This window comes from Macaca nemestrina, chromosome 15 (genome assembly GCF_043159975.1).
Source record: "Macaca nemestrina isolate mMacNem1 chromosome 15, mMacNem.hap1, whole genome shotgun sequence".
In the NCBI taxonomy this organism is placed as follows: Eukaryota; Metazoa; Chordata; class Mammalia; order Primates; family Cercopithecidae; genus Macaca; species Macaca nemestrina.
Window position 1 is genome coordinate 99,781,421 of NC_092139.1, and position 14,787 is coordinate 99,796,207.

Below are 14,787 nucleotides of genomic sequence, written 5' to 3' on the forward strand. Positions count from 1 at the left end.
TCCAAGCATGGGATAAATGGTATTAAATTGCCTGTTTTTTCACTGAGTGGCTCTCAGGACTTCAAAAGCTGGCTGGTTTAAGGATGCAACTTGGGGCTCTAGGGCTGAATGGTACTTATCTGAGTCCCTTGGAGCCAGTCACACAACACTGGCCCCACCGACCTCATCCACACCTCCCTAATCCCATCCCCACCAAACTACCAAGACAATGCCACCTCACTGAAACAACTTCATCCGTCAAATTATAATTTGGAGGTCAGGTGAGATTTTCTTTGGACAGGATAGGATGGATGTTAAGAAGCCCCTCTCTTCCAGGCAAGCACACTTACACTTTTCTCTTGAGGTTCACTTTTGTGAAGGAGGACAAGAAAACACAAGCTGCAGCACCTCTTTTAGGAGATGGTGACTTTAGCACTAGGAAAGAGTGTTCCAGTGAGTTCCAGAGTAGGAATGTCACTGAGGGAACAGCAATGCCTGGCACAGCTACACACAAGCAAAGCAGTGGTCTCAGGTAGGTCAAAGGCCCCAGGACCAACTTCACTCTAGCGACAGAGGCCTGGCTTTGCATTTTGAGAGATTCCTTTTGAAATAGGCATCTATAAAGATTTTGCCTGATAAGGCATGATTTTTCAGTTCTATAAACTGAGGATTGATAAGCAGTCATTCAATCCCATATAGAATACCATCATCTTCTTTTTTTTTTTTTTTGAGACAAGAGTCTTGCTCTGTTGCCCAGGCTGGAGTGCAGCGGTATGATCTCGGTTCACTGCAACCTCCGCCTCCTGGGGTCAGCAGGGGTGATTCTCCTGCCTCAGCCTCCCAAGTAGCTGGGATTACAGGCATGTGCCACCATGCCTGGCTAATTCTTTGTATTTTTAGTAGAGACAGTGTTTCACTGTGTTAGCCAGGATGGTCTCGATCTCCCCATGTCATGATCCACCCACCTCGGACTCCCAAAGTGCTGGGATTACAGGCGTGAGCCACTGCTCTCAGCCTAGAATACCATCTTCAATTTGAGGAAATGAATAGTGCCCCTGAAATTATTGTAGCATAATTAATCATTTGCTCACCATAAGTAACTCAGTATATTCTAATGGGGCATTGTACAGGCAGTTACTCACCTCATGTTTACTGGTGGCTCTGCAGTTGAAATAATCCCTAAACTTACCTATATTTTAAAAAATTGTTCAAGTTGCTAGATCCAATTATCAAGTATCCTGGCCTCCTGCTTCCTGACCCATATCTTGTGCTAACTAAGCTCACCATAGATATATTTAGTATTTGTCTAAAATCTCTGGAGAACAGGGAATCAGGATGTTATGGGGTTTTAATGTTTTTATTTTTATCAAAGGAATACATTTTAATTTATGGGACTATAATGCAGGTTAATATAGCATCTGCATGGCATCTTTCGTGTATGTAGCTCCCATCCCATTTTCAAAGAGTCCTCATCACAACCACGAGGTAGGTAGATGCTACAAGCACCAAGGTCCTCATTTTTCAAAAAACCAAAATACACAGTTGAGACAAAATAATTTGCCAAAATATACACAGCAAATCATTGGCAAAACCAGAAACCGAATCCAGGACAGTCTAGATATTTTCCACTATCCACCCCTTCCAGTGGCTTTCCTTCCTCTCCCTTTCAAAACTCAAAACATAACACAAGCCTCATGTCAGATCCAGTCCTCCAGGGAATGCCAGCCATGTGAAATTCTTCTCTTTTCCCTCTCCTCTGCCTCACTTCAGGAGACTGAGAAGGCACTACAAATAGTGCTCTGTGGTTTCCTTCCTTCCATGAGAACAAGCCATCCCTTTACCTCGTGAACCATATTTATATGCAGGAACCACTCTCAGTTCTTTTCTAAGTTCTCCTGAAACCAGCCAATACTAACATCATGATTTTTTCAATGGGATTATATTACAACATAATTGAGATTTCACAAGTGTAATTAAAAGAATGAATTAAATTTAAATGAAAGAATTTCCTCCTAAGAAAATGGTTCAACAAAAAGTACACATCTGTCAGCTAGAAGTGTTAGGTGCTAACACTTGGAACAGAGATCACCTACCCTAATCTTTGTCAAACTGATTAGATTCTGTTCTGTGTTTTCTTAAGATTCTGTATTTGTCCAGTTGGTATCAATTTATCACACGGCCAATGAACTCTATTTATTATTTTCTTGATTCTTGATGCTCTGGTATTTCGGTGATCATGCAGACTCAGGGAAAGACTGCTTTTCCCAGCAGCTTCTGCTTTTCTACCTTACAGATGTTAAGGTCTGCTTTTCTATCTTACGGATAGGAAAGAGCTTGCCTGGGAGCGTGTCTTTCGTATACAAACCAACCAGTCCCAAGTCTATCACCCCAAATCAACTCCATATCCAACTTCCACACACCAAGCCAGTATTTCCTCTGCACTGAATAATCCTGGGACCAGGCACGAGGCAACTGGAGACCAATTCAATAGTCCAAAGCCCACTGGAACTGTTCAAACTAGTCAATCCTAAACCATTTACTCTGCCCTGTTCTGCCTTTCCCAAGGAAACTCCAACTAAGGTGCTGGCCCATTCCTTTACTCCTTTCTGCCTCCTAACGACACCAGTGCTTTCCCTATGGCCCTATGTGGCATATGACTGTCCCCTCTCTGGGATCTGAGAGTATAATAAACTTCATCCTTTCAGACCTTGTTCTCTCCTCCTGGGGCCATACCAACTTGACCATATCTTACCCAACACCTACATGCTTAGAACAAAATCCCTTCCACTTCCTATAGTTAGCTCAAAGGGCTACAGGACACCGTCAGCGTGTTGATCAGGAATTGCACCATCATTTCCTTAAAAGGCCATCCATCTCTTTCTCAACCTTTCTTCTGGCCCCTTTACCTTCTCTTATTCTCTCTTTGTGCCCATTCTTCTCCACTCATTCCTTATTTCCTGGTCCAGTTACTTTATGGACCTCAGTGAACATACATCACCAGTCTCTACCTTCACTTTTCATCCCTTTCCTCCCATATGCTGCGGAGCCCTCTGAAATGATTCAAACTAGCCAATCCTGCTTACCTTGCTTTATGCATGTCTTCGCACAAAACCATAATAAATGCCCTTGTCCATGTTTTTCTCCCATTCCCCTGCCTCCTGAGCAACCCTGGGTCTTCCCCATGTGGACTTTTGTGGTGTGGTGTGCCCCTTCGCCTTAGGAACTATAAATTACAAACTATCTTTCCAATGGCAATTGTCTTCTGATCTGTTGGCCTCACCATACCTCAATAATAGCAAAAACTACATTAAAAAAAGAAATGGAGTTCTCTATGCTTTTGAAGTTGATATCAATTTAAAAGAGATTGTGGTAACTTTAGGATGTTAAATCGAATCCCCATGGTCATCACAAAGGATCTATCTAAGATTATACATAAAATGAAATGAGAAAATAAAAAGTTTACTATAAAAAATCTAAACACAAAAGGCGACAGTAATGAGGGAAATAGACTAAAAAGGTATAACATATAGAAAACAAATAACAAAATGGCAGAAATAAGTTCTTTCTTATCAGTAATTTGTTTGTATGTAAATGAATTACATCAAAAGGTAGAGATCATCAGAATGGGTAATAAAAACACGATTAAACTGTGTGTTATTCATGAAGCATCCACTTTAGATCCAAAGACAGAAATAGACTGAAAGTGCAGGGATGGAAAAAGAGATTCCATGCCAATGGTAACCAACAGAGAGTTGAGCTATATCAGAAAAATTAGGGCCGGGCACGGTGCCTCAAGCCTGTAATCCCAGCACTTTGGGAGGCCGAGACGGGCGGATCACGAGGTCAGGAGATCGAGACCATCCTGGCTAACACGGTGAAACCCCGTCTCTACTAAAAAATACAAAAAACTAGCTGGGCAAGTGGCGGGCGCCTGTAGTCCCAGCTACTTAGGAGGCTGAGGCAGGAGAATGGCGTGAACCCAGGAGGCGGAGCTTGCAGTGAGCTGAGATCCGGCCACTGCACTCCAGCCTGGGCGACAGAGCGAGACGCCATCTCAAAAAAAAAAAAAAAAAAAAGAAAAGAAAAATCAGAAAACAAGACCTTAAAAACGGTTAAAAGAGGGCTGGGCGTGGTGGCTCATGCCTGTAATCCCAGCACTTTGGGAGCTGGAGGCAGGTGGATCACTTGAGGTTAGGAGTTCGTGACCAGTACGGCCAACATGGTGAAACCCCATCTCTGCTAAAAATACAAAAAGTAGGCAAGCATGGTGGTGGGCACCTGTAGTCCTAGCTATCGGGAGGCTGAGGCAGGAGAATCACTTGAACCTGGGATGTGGAGGTTGCAGTGAGACAAGATCCACTCCAGCCTGGGTGACAAAGTGAGACTCCATCTCAAAAAAACAAAACAAAAACTGCTAAAGGAAACAACAACATTATATATATTGATAAAAGGGTCAGTTCATTAAGAAGATATAACCATTATAAACATATTGATAAAGATCCTCTCAAACAAACTTTAGTCAGGCTCCTCTGAGCCTTCTGTTTGACTAGGCCCAAGATTTGGGCTTCCATGTTCATCTTGGCATCACCCAGTTTTAGCAAGAATCCTTTCAAGTCGATTTAGCCAGACTCCCCCATCCTCAATATCAGATCACCTTTGATATCTGATCATCCTCCTCATCTCCCACCGTTCTTCAGGTGATATCTGACTACTTTGGCCTGTCTTCAGCAAAAATCCTGTTTGGTTAGTTTAGCAAGCATCACCTTATGTGCTTAGTAATTTTCCATCTACTAACTCTCTAACCCTCTGTTCCATTTTTCCTTGTTGTATTTAAAGTTGAACCGAATCTCTCCCCTACTGCAAAAACCCATTGCAGTAGTCACTACACCTATTGCAATAGTGCTAAATAAGGTCTGCTTTACTGTTTGAACAAGTGCCAGAATAACATTTTTTCTTACACAATGTGCACCAAACCACAGAGCTTCAGCACACATGAAGCAAATATTGATAGAATTGAAGATGATAGAAGAGTTAGATAATTCTACAATAATAGTTGGAGACTTCAATATACCACTTTCAATAATGCACAGAACATCTAGAAAGATCAAGAAGGAAATAAAGGACTTGAACAACATTATAAACCAAGCCTAACATATATTCAGTCTAACAGCAAAATGCACATTCTGCCCAAGTGCACATGGATATTCTCCAGGATTGACTGTATGTTAGGGCATAAAACAAGTCTCAATAAATTTTAAAAGATTGAAGTCATCAAATTATCTTTTCCAACCAACATGGAATGAAATTACAAATTAATAATAGAAGAAAAAACTCAAAAATTCGCAAATATATGGAAATTAAATAACATGCTCTTAAATGACCAATGTGTCAAAGAAATCACAAGAGAAATTAGAAAATACTTAGAGATGAATTAAAATGAAAATGTAACATACCAGAACTAAAGGGATGCAGCTTAGGTAGTGCTCAGAGCACAGCTACTCAAGTATCTAAATATTTATACAACTATTTTTTTTCCTCATCTTTAAAACAATGATGGGCTGATTATTTTTAAAATACAACACACTGGGCAGGGCGAGGTGGCGCACGCCTGTAATCCCAGCACTTTGGGAGGCTGAGACGGGCAGATCACGAGGTCAGGAGTTCAAGACAAGCCTGGCCAACACGGTGAAACCCCCTCTCTACTAAAAATACAAAAATTAGCCAGGAATGGTGGTGTGCGCTTGTAATCTCAGCTTCTCAGGAGGCTGAGGCAGGAGAACCGCTTGAACCCGGGAGGCAAAGGTTGTGGTGAACCGATATGGCACCACTGCACTCCAGCCTGGGTGACAGGGCAAGACTCTGTCTCAGGGGAGGGGGGGAATACAACACACTGACAAGTGGTCTATTTTAAACTCAGTTCTGGATTGTTGTCTGTTAAGGCTATTGCTTGGGATAAAAAAAACAAAGGGAGGAGGAGAAACAAGAACAGATACAAGAAATAGAAGCAGTAGCATAGGAAAATGAAAAGAAACAAGAAAATAATGACAAGCAGAAGAAAAACCAGACTGGAAAAAAAAGGAAAAAGAACAGGCAAGGAAATCAGGAGGCCTATTCTACATTTTGTCCCCTCCCTGATTCATGAAATTTGAAAAAGTCCAAGACTATCCCAACAGAAAATAAGCAAAAAGATACACAAATACCCCCTCCTCCAAACTTTAATAATGACGCAATGCTGCCACTGACACCTGTCTCAGGCCTCAGCAGGAGGAGGGCGTCCTCAGGGAGAGGAGGACCGCGCCTCTCTTGGAGACCATCGCTGTCACTAATGCCTCCATCGCCCACCACCGGCAGTGCAGCCCCCGATAGCGCCCCATAACTCGTCCCCGCCTAGGACACTGCAGCACCCGATTGCGCCTGCAACCTGCCCCCTGCCACTGGCAGTGTAGCCCAGGATAACGCCCTCAACCCGCTCCCTGGTGTTGGCAGTGCAGCCACAGATAGCGCCCCCAACCAGCCTCCTCCCACGGGAAGTGACTTCCTGGATAGCGCCCCCAAACAGACTCCCGCCTCGGGCAGTGACACCCGGGGTAGGTCACCCAACCCAGCCCCTGTCGCAGAGAGTGCAGCACCAGATAGCGCCCCTAACACGCCCCCCGCCACCGGCGGTGTAGCCCAGGATAGCGCCGCCAACCCCCCACTCGACGCGGCAGTGTAGCCCCTGATAGTGCACCCAATCTGCCACCCACCCGGCAGTGAAACCCCGAATAGCGAACCCAACATACTCCCTGCCGGGCAGTGCAGCTCCCTAATAGCACCCAACTCGCCCCCCAACCCCCGCCACTGGCAGTCCGCCCCTAATAATGCCCCCAACACATTCCTGGCTGTGGGCAGTGCAGCCCATAGACAGCACCCCCAACCAGCCTCCAGCCACGGGCAGTGACACCTCGCATATCACACCCAACAAGTTTCCCGCCATGGGCACTGATGTCCCAGGTAGCACCCCAACCTGTGCCCCGCCGCCACCAGCGTAGCCACGGATGGCACCCCCAACAAGCACCCCACGCCACTGCGGGAAATGACACCCGGGATAACGCACCCAAGCCTCCCACGCCGTGGGCAGAGCAACACCCACTACTGCCCCTAACACACTCCCCACACAAGATGGCGCCCCCAATACTCTCCTTGCTTCGGGCAGTGTAGTTCGCGATAGTGCATCCAACCCGTGCCCCCTGCCCCCGCCGCCCCTCACCCCTCGCCCCTCGCCCCCTGCTGCAGGCAGTGCGCCCTGGATAGCTCACATACTCCACCACCTTTCTACCACTGTAGCTGCACTGTACTCTCCCTCACTGCCACCAACTGCAGCGAGGAGAGCCATGCTGTTGCAGGCTCAAGCCTCCAGCGTGCAACCGGGGATGACTCCTCCTCTAAGCTGGGGTCGGAGCAGACGGGTGAGCAGAAGGAGAAAAACCCGGACTGGCGAGACTCTCTCTTACCAGGTTATGCAAATTAGGTTTCTGGACTACATGTTCTGATTGGATGAGAGAAAACTCTTTAGGTCTACTATGATTGGGCTTTATTTTCATGTTCTGACTGGATGAGAGGAAGTCTTAGGATAACCAATCAGAACATGATAACAAAGTCCAGAATCTGGGCCCATATGTCAAAATAATAAGGTTTTTTGGAACATTGATCTGTCTTTAACAAGAAAAAAAATTGTAAAGAGTTATAGTTACGAAAATCCTACCTTATAGTCAAATTAATTAAAACTGGATAGATTTATAAATTTTATTAAAAAGTAACTTTAGCATTAAAGATGCATTAATGCAAAAATAAAATTTAGTTTTGTGTTGAATTCTTTCTTTTGAGAAATCCAAGAACTCTTTCTTGGGGTCTGGATTAGGACCCCTTTCCAGTAACACCGCCACCCCCAGCCCTCGCCTCCTTCCTGGCCTCCACTGGGAGGCGCTCCCCTGGAGGAGCAGCTGCCGCTGGCCCCCACCAGACTCAGCACTTGGCTCTCTGGGTCTGTGGCCAGTAGCCACAGAGATGGAGACTCGGTTCCTTCAGCAATGTGTGTTCCTACTGTGCGTCTGGCACAGAGCGAGGTCCTGGGGGTGGGGCCCTGTCCTCCAAGAGCTCACCCTAAGTCACAGAAGCCCATTTTTATGGAGGATTTACTATGCAGACTGTAATTCTTACCACAACCCAGTCATCAGTGCTGTTATTATCCCCATGTGAAGTACCCAAAAAACAAGGTCCAGAGAGGGGAAGGGATTTGTCCAGGTTCACACAGCTCATCAATGTTGGAGCTGATAACAAATCCTCTGAATTGAACCATTTATTAATAGGCATTGATGTTCTTTTTTGTTTGTTTGTTTGTTTGTTTGTTTGTTTTGAGACAGAGTTTCGCTCTTGTTGCCCAGACTGGAGAGCAATGGTGTGATCTTGGCTCACCACAACCTCTGCCTCCAAGCGATTCTCCCACCTCAGCCTCCCAAGCAGCTAGGATTACAGGCATGTGCCACCATGCCTGGCTCATTTTGTATTTTTAGTAGAGATGGGATTTCTCCATGTTGGTCAGTCTGGTCTCAAACCTCCAATATCAAGTGATCTGCCGACCCCAGCCTCCCAAAATGCTGGGATTACAGGTGTGAGCCACTGCGTCAGGCCTGGGCATTGATCTTCTAGAGACAAAATAAACCATGTTGTCTTCAAGCATATTGAGTTTGCTGTTGATCACCACAGCCACATCATCTTTCTGTTTCACGAGTGATTGCCTGGCATATCTGCCCAACATCTCTGTGTATTTATACTGACGTGTGTCTTCTATAGTTTATCCAATCTTCATTTCTAAACTCTTCTGTGAAGTCCACAGAAATTAAGTATGAGTTTCTTGTACTATAGAAAGTTGGGCATTCCTTGGGTAGGTATTGTTTAGGTGCACTTGCTTTTCTGGGTCACCTTTTGCTGAAAAGTGTCAGTCTTTGAGAGGAGGGGGTGTCCTTTCCTGCCAGGGTGTCTTTGTGTAGATGGAGATGCAGACAGTGTTGTGTGACGGTGAAGGGTCACAGTGGGCTGCAGAGGTTTAAAGGCGACCCACAGGCAGGTCCAGCCAAGGCAGAGGTTACAGAAAGGACAAGCAGATGTGAGCAGGTCCCTGGGGCATCATGAATACAGTGGCCCCTTCATCTACTCCCTTGGAAAATAGATTTATTCCAGGATAGACCATGTCTATCCAAAGGCAAAACAGTCAGTAGTCCTAGGTGCCCCCAACCAGTCCTCAGTGCCGTCTATGGAAGTCCAGTGAAAAGAGCCTATGGGGACAGCGCTTGCCCATCTGCTCATGTGGACGAGGACTGGGTGCTTTGTGAGGAGCGAAGAAGACAGTATGGAGGAGTTCATGGAGTCGGAGGGACTCGACATGATCATATTCCATGGCTCAGAGCAGCCACACATGGGACATTCAGCATCTGTAAGGGGACCATGCAGCAGAGGCTGACAGTGGAGAGTACAGTACACACAAAGACACGCCAGTGTTTGGTGAGAGCGACTTGATCCAGATCAGCAAAAGAGAAGTGATCGATATACACAGCAGCATGCAAATGGCGACTATGGGATAGCAATGGCTGATGTCAGGCTGCTGGCAGAGAGCGCAAGACATGACTGAAACACCATTGGCCACAAGTCCACAGAGGTCTTGGAGCTGACCTGGATGCTTCCTTTGAAGTTGGTAAGGTTGTACATTTATAACTATGATATTGGCTGCTTTTTTTTTTTTTTCTTTGACGGAGTCTTGCTCTGTCGCCAGGCTGGAGTGCAGTGGTGTGATCTCGGCTGACTGCACCCTCCGCCTCTGAGGTTCAAACAATTCTCCTTCCTCAGCCTCCCGAGTTGCTGGGACATCAGGTGCACACCACTACGCCCAGCTAATTTTTATATTTTTAGTAAAGATGGGGTTTCACCATGTGGGCCAGGATAGTCTTGATCTCTTGACCTCATGATCCACCCACCTCCGCCTCCCAAAGTGCTGGGATTACAGGCGTGAGCCACCGTGCCCGGCCAAGCTGCTGGATGCTGTTATTACCTGCAGTTATGTCCCCACTCCCACAGGTGCAAGAGAAGATCTGTTTGCCTACTGAGAAGACCCGATACCTCCTGAGAGGCGAACAGAGGTGCTCAGGCTAAGCCAGTTTGTGACACAATAAGCATATCCACATTGGTGAGAAGATAAGAAGAGCCCAGTGGATGTGGAGCTCCATGGAGAAGGAGACCAAGGTCAGGTCAGGATGGGGAGGCTTCCCATGGGCAATAATGTGCCTGGGGCCACCCCCTGTGCTCATGGCAGTGGGGAAACAATTCTTGCTGTCTCACACATAACACTGTGCACATGGTAACACACGCACTCGCTTGATCACGGCATCTACTGGGACTGACCAAGAGGCTGAACAGCCACAACCATAACACTAGAGGGCCACATGACTGTGCTTGCAGGAACTGAGATGATGCAGAAACTCTGTTGCCGAGACTTCTGGAGGTCCAGGATTGTCTCAGCCTTGAAGATTAGAGAAGACACAAAATGAACAGGGCTGTGGCTAGAGAGTCTCCCAGCTCAAGTATGAAGCCACAAAGAAAAGGAAGAACGGGCCGGGTGTGGTGGCTCACGCTTGTAATCCCAGCACTTGGTAGGCCGAGGTGGGTGGATCACGAGGTCAGGAGGTTGAGACCATCCTGGCCAACATGGTGAAACTCCGTCTCTACTCAAAATACAAAAATTAGCTGGGCGTGGTGGCATGCTTCTGTAGTCCCAGCTACTCGGGAGGCTGAGGCAGGAGAATCACTTGAACCTGGGTGTCAGAGGTTTTGGTGAGCCAAGATCGCGCCACTAGCACTCCAGCCTGGCAACAGAGCTAGACTCCGTCTCAAAAAACAAAAACAAAAAAGAAACAAAAAAAAACCAAACAGCTGCCTGAGGCCGAGTGCGGTGGCTCATGCCTGTAATTCCAGCACTTTGAGAGGCTGAGGTGGGTGGATCACTTGAGGTTAGGAGTTCGAGACCAGTCTGGCCAACATGGTGAAACCCCATCTCTACTAAAAATACAAATATTAGCTGGGCGTGGTGGCGCATGCCTGTAATCCCAGCTACTCAGGAGGCTGAGGCAGGAGGATTGCTTGAGTCCAGGAGGCGGAGGTTGCGTAAGCCAAGATTGAGCCACTGCACTCCAAACTGGGCAATACAGCGAAACTCCATCTCAAAAACAACAACAACAACAAAACAGGCTGAGTGCATTGGCTCACACCTGTAATCCTAGAACTTTGGGAGGCCAAGGCGGGAGGATCACCTGCGGTCAGGAGTCTGAGATCAGCCTGCCCAACATGAGGAAACCCCATCTGTACTGAAAATACAAAAATTAGGCGTGGGGGTGCATGCCTGTAATCAATCCCAGCTACTCGGGAGGCTGAGGCATGAGAAACACTTGAACCCAAGAGGTGGAGGTTGCAGTGAGCTGAGATCACACCACTGCACTCCAACCTGGGTGACAGAGCACGACTCTGTCTCAAAAACAAACAAACAAGCAAAAAACCAAAACACCTGCTGTAGTGGAAATGGATTGAGGGCCTGGAGCTTCACCTGGCAAGCTCCTCTTTTCCAACCCCCATCCACTCCCAGTAGCCTCAAGGAGATCGGCAGGAATCCCCTAGCTCTGAGAAGCACAGCTGACAAGCATTGAAGTGAGCTGCTGTTGCTGGTAGACAGGGGCTGCTGTGTTAAGAAGCTGGGAATGCTTTCTATGGCTAGGCACTTGGAGCCAGGTCTTTCTTGTTTTTCTAAATGGCAGGCACACTTGGTTTTGTTGCAGTTTGCAGAGGAGTCAGCAGGGTGAGTGCTTGGAGTGGATCTCGTTGCAGCTCCAGACCCTGCCCATTGGGTCATATTCCTTTCAGGATATTTGACCTCTGACCAGCCAGCATCATTAGCCCACTGCCCCCTGGCCTGTGAGCAGCACCCCCAACCTCTGCCCCTTCTTCCCTCTCAACCAGGTGGTGGCCAACGCAGTGGCAGCGCTCTCAGAGATCGCCGAGTCTCACCCCAGCAGCAACCTGCTCGATCTGAACCCACAGTCCATCAACAAGCTGCTGACAGCCCTGAACGAGTGCACCGAGTGGGGCCAGATCTTCATCCTGGACTGCTTGGCCAACTATACACCCAAGGACGACCGCGAGGCCCAGAGGTGAGTGGGCTGCCTTGCTTGCCAGCCCAGCCTGAGGACCCTGGTCCTCAGGGGCTCCAACCAGGCACTGGGCCTCAGGCCTTAGTGAGCCCCTTTCTAGTGCCTTGCCCCACAACCTACCCTCAGACACACCTAAAGGGAGGCCTGCCTGCTTCCCACCTCTCCAGAGCCAGGCAGGCAGGAGAGCTGCCTTGGGCAGTCAGCTCAGTGCCTGCTGTGGGCATAGGCCTGGCCTGGGAGCTCGCAGAAGCCCCGGGCACCTCTGTTGAGTTCAGTAGATGGGTAGCGCCAGAGCCACTGCCCATTGAATTCTCACTGGGTGTCTGGGGCTCTGCCAGGTGCTTTCCACACACTAGAGTCTTTAATGCAACTTTCATCATCATCCCTCGCTTTCTAGATGAGGGAGCTCCAACTTAGAGAGGTGGAGGGAATTGTGCAGGTCCCCCGGCTGGGGCTCACCTGACTCATGGTCTTAACCACAAGATACCCTCCAAGTCGGAGGAAGTGGGGAGTTGGCATCTGTACAGTATGTACTACGTGCCAGTACTGTGCTTGTTCTTTTTTTGTTTGTTTGAGGCAGGGTTTCTGTCCCCCAGGTTGGAGCTGCAGCCTCAACCTCCGGGGCTCAGTTGATTCTTCCAGGTAGCTGGGACTACAGATGCATGCCAATATGCCCAGCTAATTTTTATATTTTTTGTAGAGGCAGGTTTTCACTGTGTTGCTCAGACTGGTCTCAAATGCCTGAGCTCAAGCAGTCCACCCACCTCACCCTCGCCCGGCCTTGTTTTTTACATGCGTTATGTCAGTTAAGCTCCTAGCAACCCTGCGAACTAGGCATCACCATTTGATTCTATAGATGAGGAAACTGAGGCTCAGAGTGATTTGAACCTGCTGGGGGTTAGTTAGCAGGCAGCAGAACCAGGATTTAGATCTTTCTACAAAACACTTGTTTGTTTTTTGTTTGAGACAGGGTCTCGCTCTGTCACCCAGGCTGGTGTGCAGTGGCACAATCACAGCTTACTGCGGCCTCAAACTCCCTGATTCAAGTGATTCCCCTGCTGTCAGCCTCCCGAGTAGCTCGGATTACAGGCACGCACCACCATATTGGGCTAATTTTGTGTATTTTATTACAGATGAGGTTTCACTATGTTGGCCAGGATGGTCTTGATTTCCTGACCTCGTGATCCGCCTGCCTCGGCCTCCCAAAGTGCTGGGATTACAGGCATGAGCCATCACGCCCGGCCGATCCTCAGCCTCTTAAAGTGCTGGGATTACAGGTGTGAGGTACTGCACCCGGCCTCCAAGCTTCCAGCTTGTTAATTCCTGCCCTAACAGTCGTCCCTCACTGTTGCCTGGCCCACCGAGGCCAGGCGCCTGAAGCTGCCCTCACCAACAGCATAGGATGTCTTACGTGCCTCCCTCTGGTTCTTCTGGAAGTTAGATACCGGGAATCGTCCCCTGCCAGCGTAGGGAGGGATCGCTCATGCCTCCTTTCCTTAGGGGAGATCTTCGAGCTGAAGGCAGAGCTCAACAGTGACAAGAAGGAGAAGAAGAAGGAGGCAGTGAAGAAAGTGATTGCATCGATGACCGTGGGCAAAGATGTCAGGTGTGCAGGAGCAGGCCTGGTGGCAGCTGGAGGCGGCTGACAGGGGAGGGTTTACAGCTTGGGTCCACTTCAGTCTCTGCCTTCGGGTGTCTAGGGACCCATGTCTCCCCTCATACAGCCCCCTTCGTAAAACTTTCTTCCCCGTCGAAGGTTTTGTTTACCCGGGAATCAGGAGCCCAGATGCTGACAGTCAGGTGGTGATGGAGTGAGTTAACTGGAGTAGGTGGGAAAGGCAGCAGGGGATGGAGTGGGTGTGGCATGAACCCTTTCAGAAACTCCAGAGGATCATTACTGGCTGGGGAAGAGGACCCAGTGTGGCCAGGTCTTCTGGTTTTTAAAAAGAATGGGAAATCTGGGTCAGGCGTGGTGGCTCATGCCTGTAATCCTAGCACTTTGGGAGGCCCAGGTGGGCAGATCATGAGGTCAGGAGTTGGACGCCAGCCTGGCCAATGTGGTAAAATCCTGTCTCTACTGAAAATACAAAAATTAGCCAGGCGTGGTGGCGTACGCCTGTAATCTCAGCTACTCGGGAAACTGAGGCAGGAGAATTGCTTGAACCTGGGAGTCAGATGTTGCAGTGAGCCGAGATTGCACCTCTGCACTCCAGCCTGGGTGACAGAGCGAGACTCTGTCTCAAAAAAAAAAGGGAAATCTGAATTTTTCATTTTAAATATCCCTCTCTTAAGTGGCCAGATGATAGTAAACACTGTGTGGTGTGAATAAAACACACGTGCAGATTGGATTTCTCCTAATGTGTCACCGGTGTGCAGCCTCTGTTGCACCTGATGGCTAAAGCAGGTTGTGTGTAGAATGGCTGCTGCACCTTGGCTCATGCTTCCTCTGTGGGAGCACCCAGTGACCCAGCTTGTCTGCCCAAATCTTTAAAAACCCATTCAAGGCCAGGCACGGTGGCTCACATGTGTAATGCTAGCACTTTGGGAGGCCGAGGCGGGTGGATCATGAGGTCAGGAG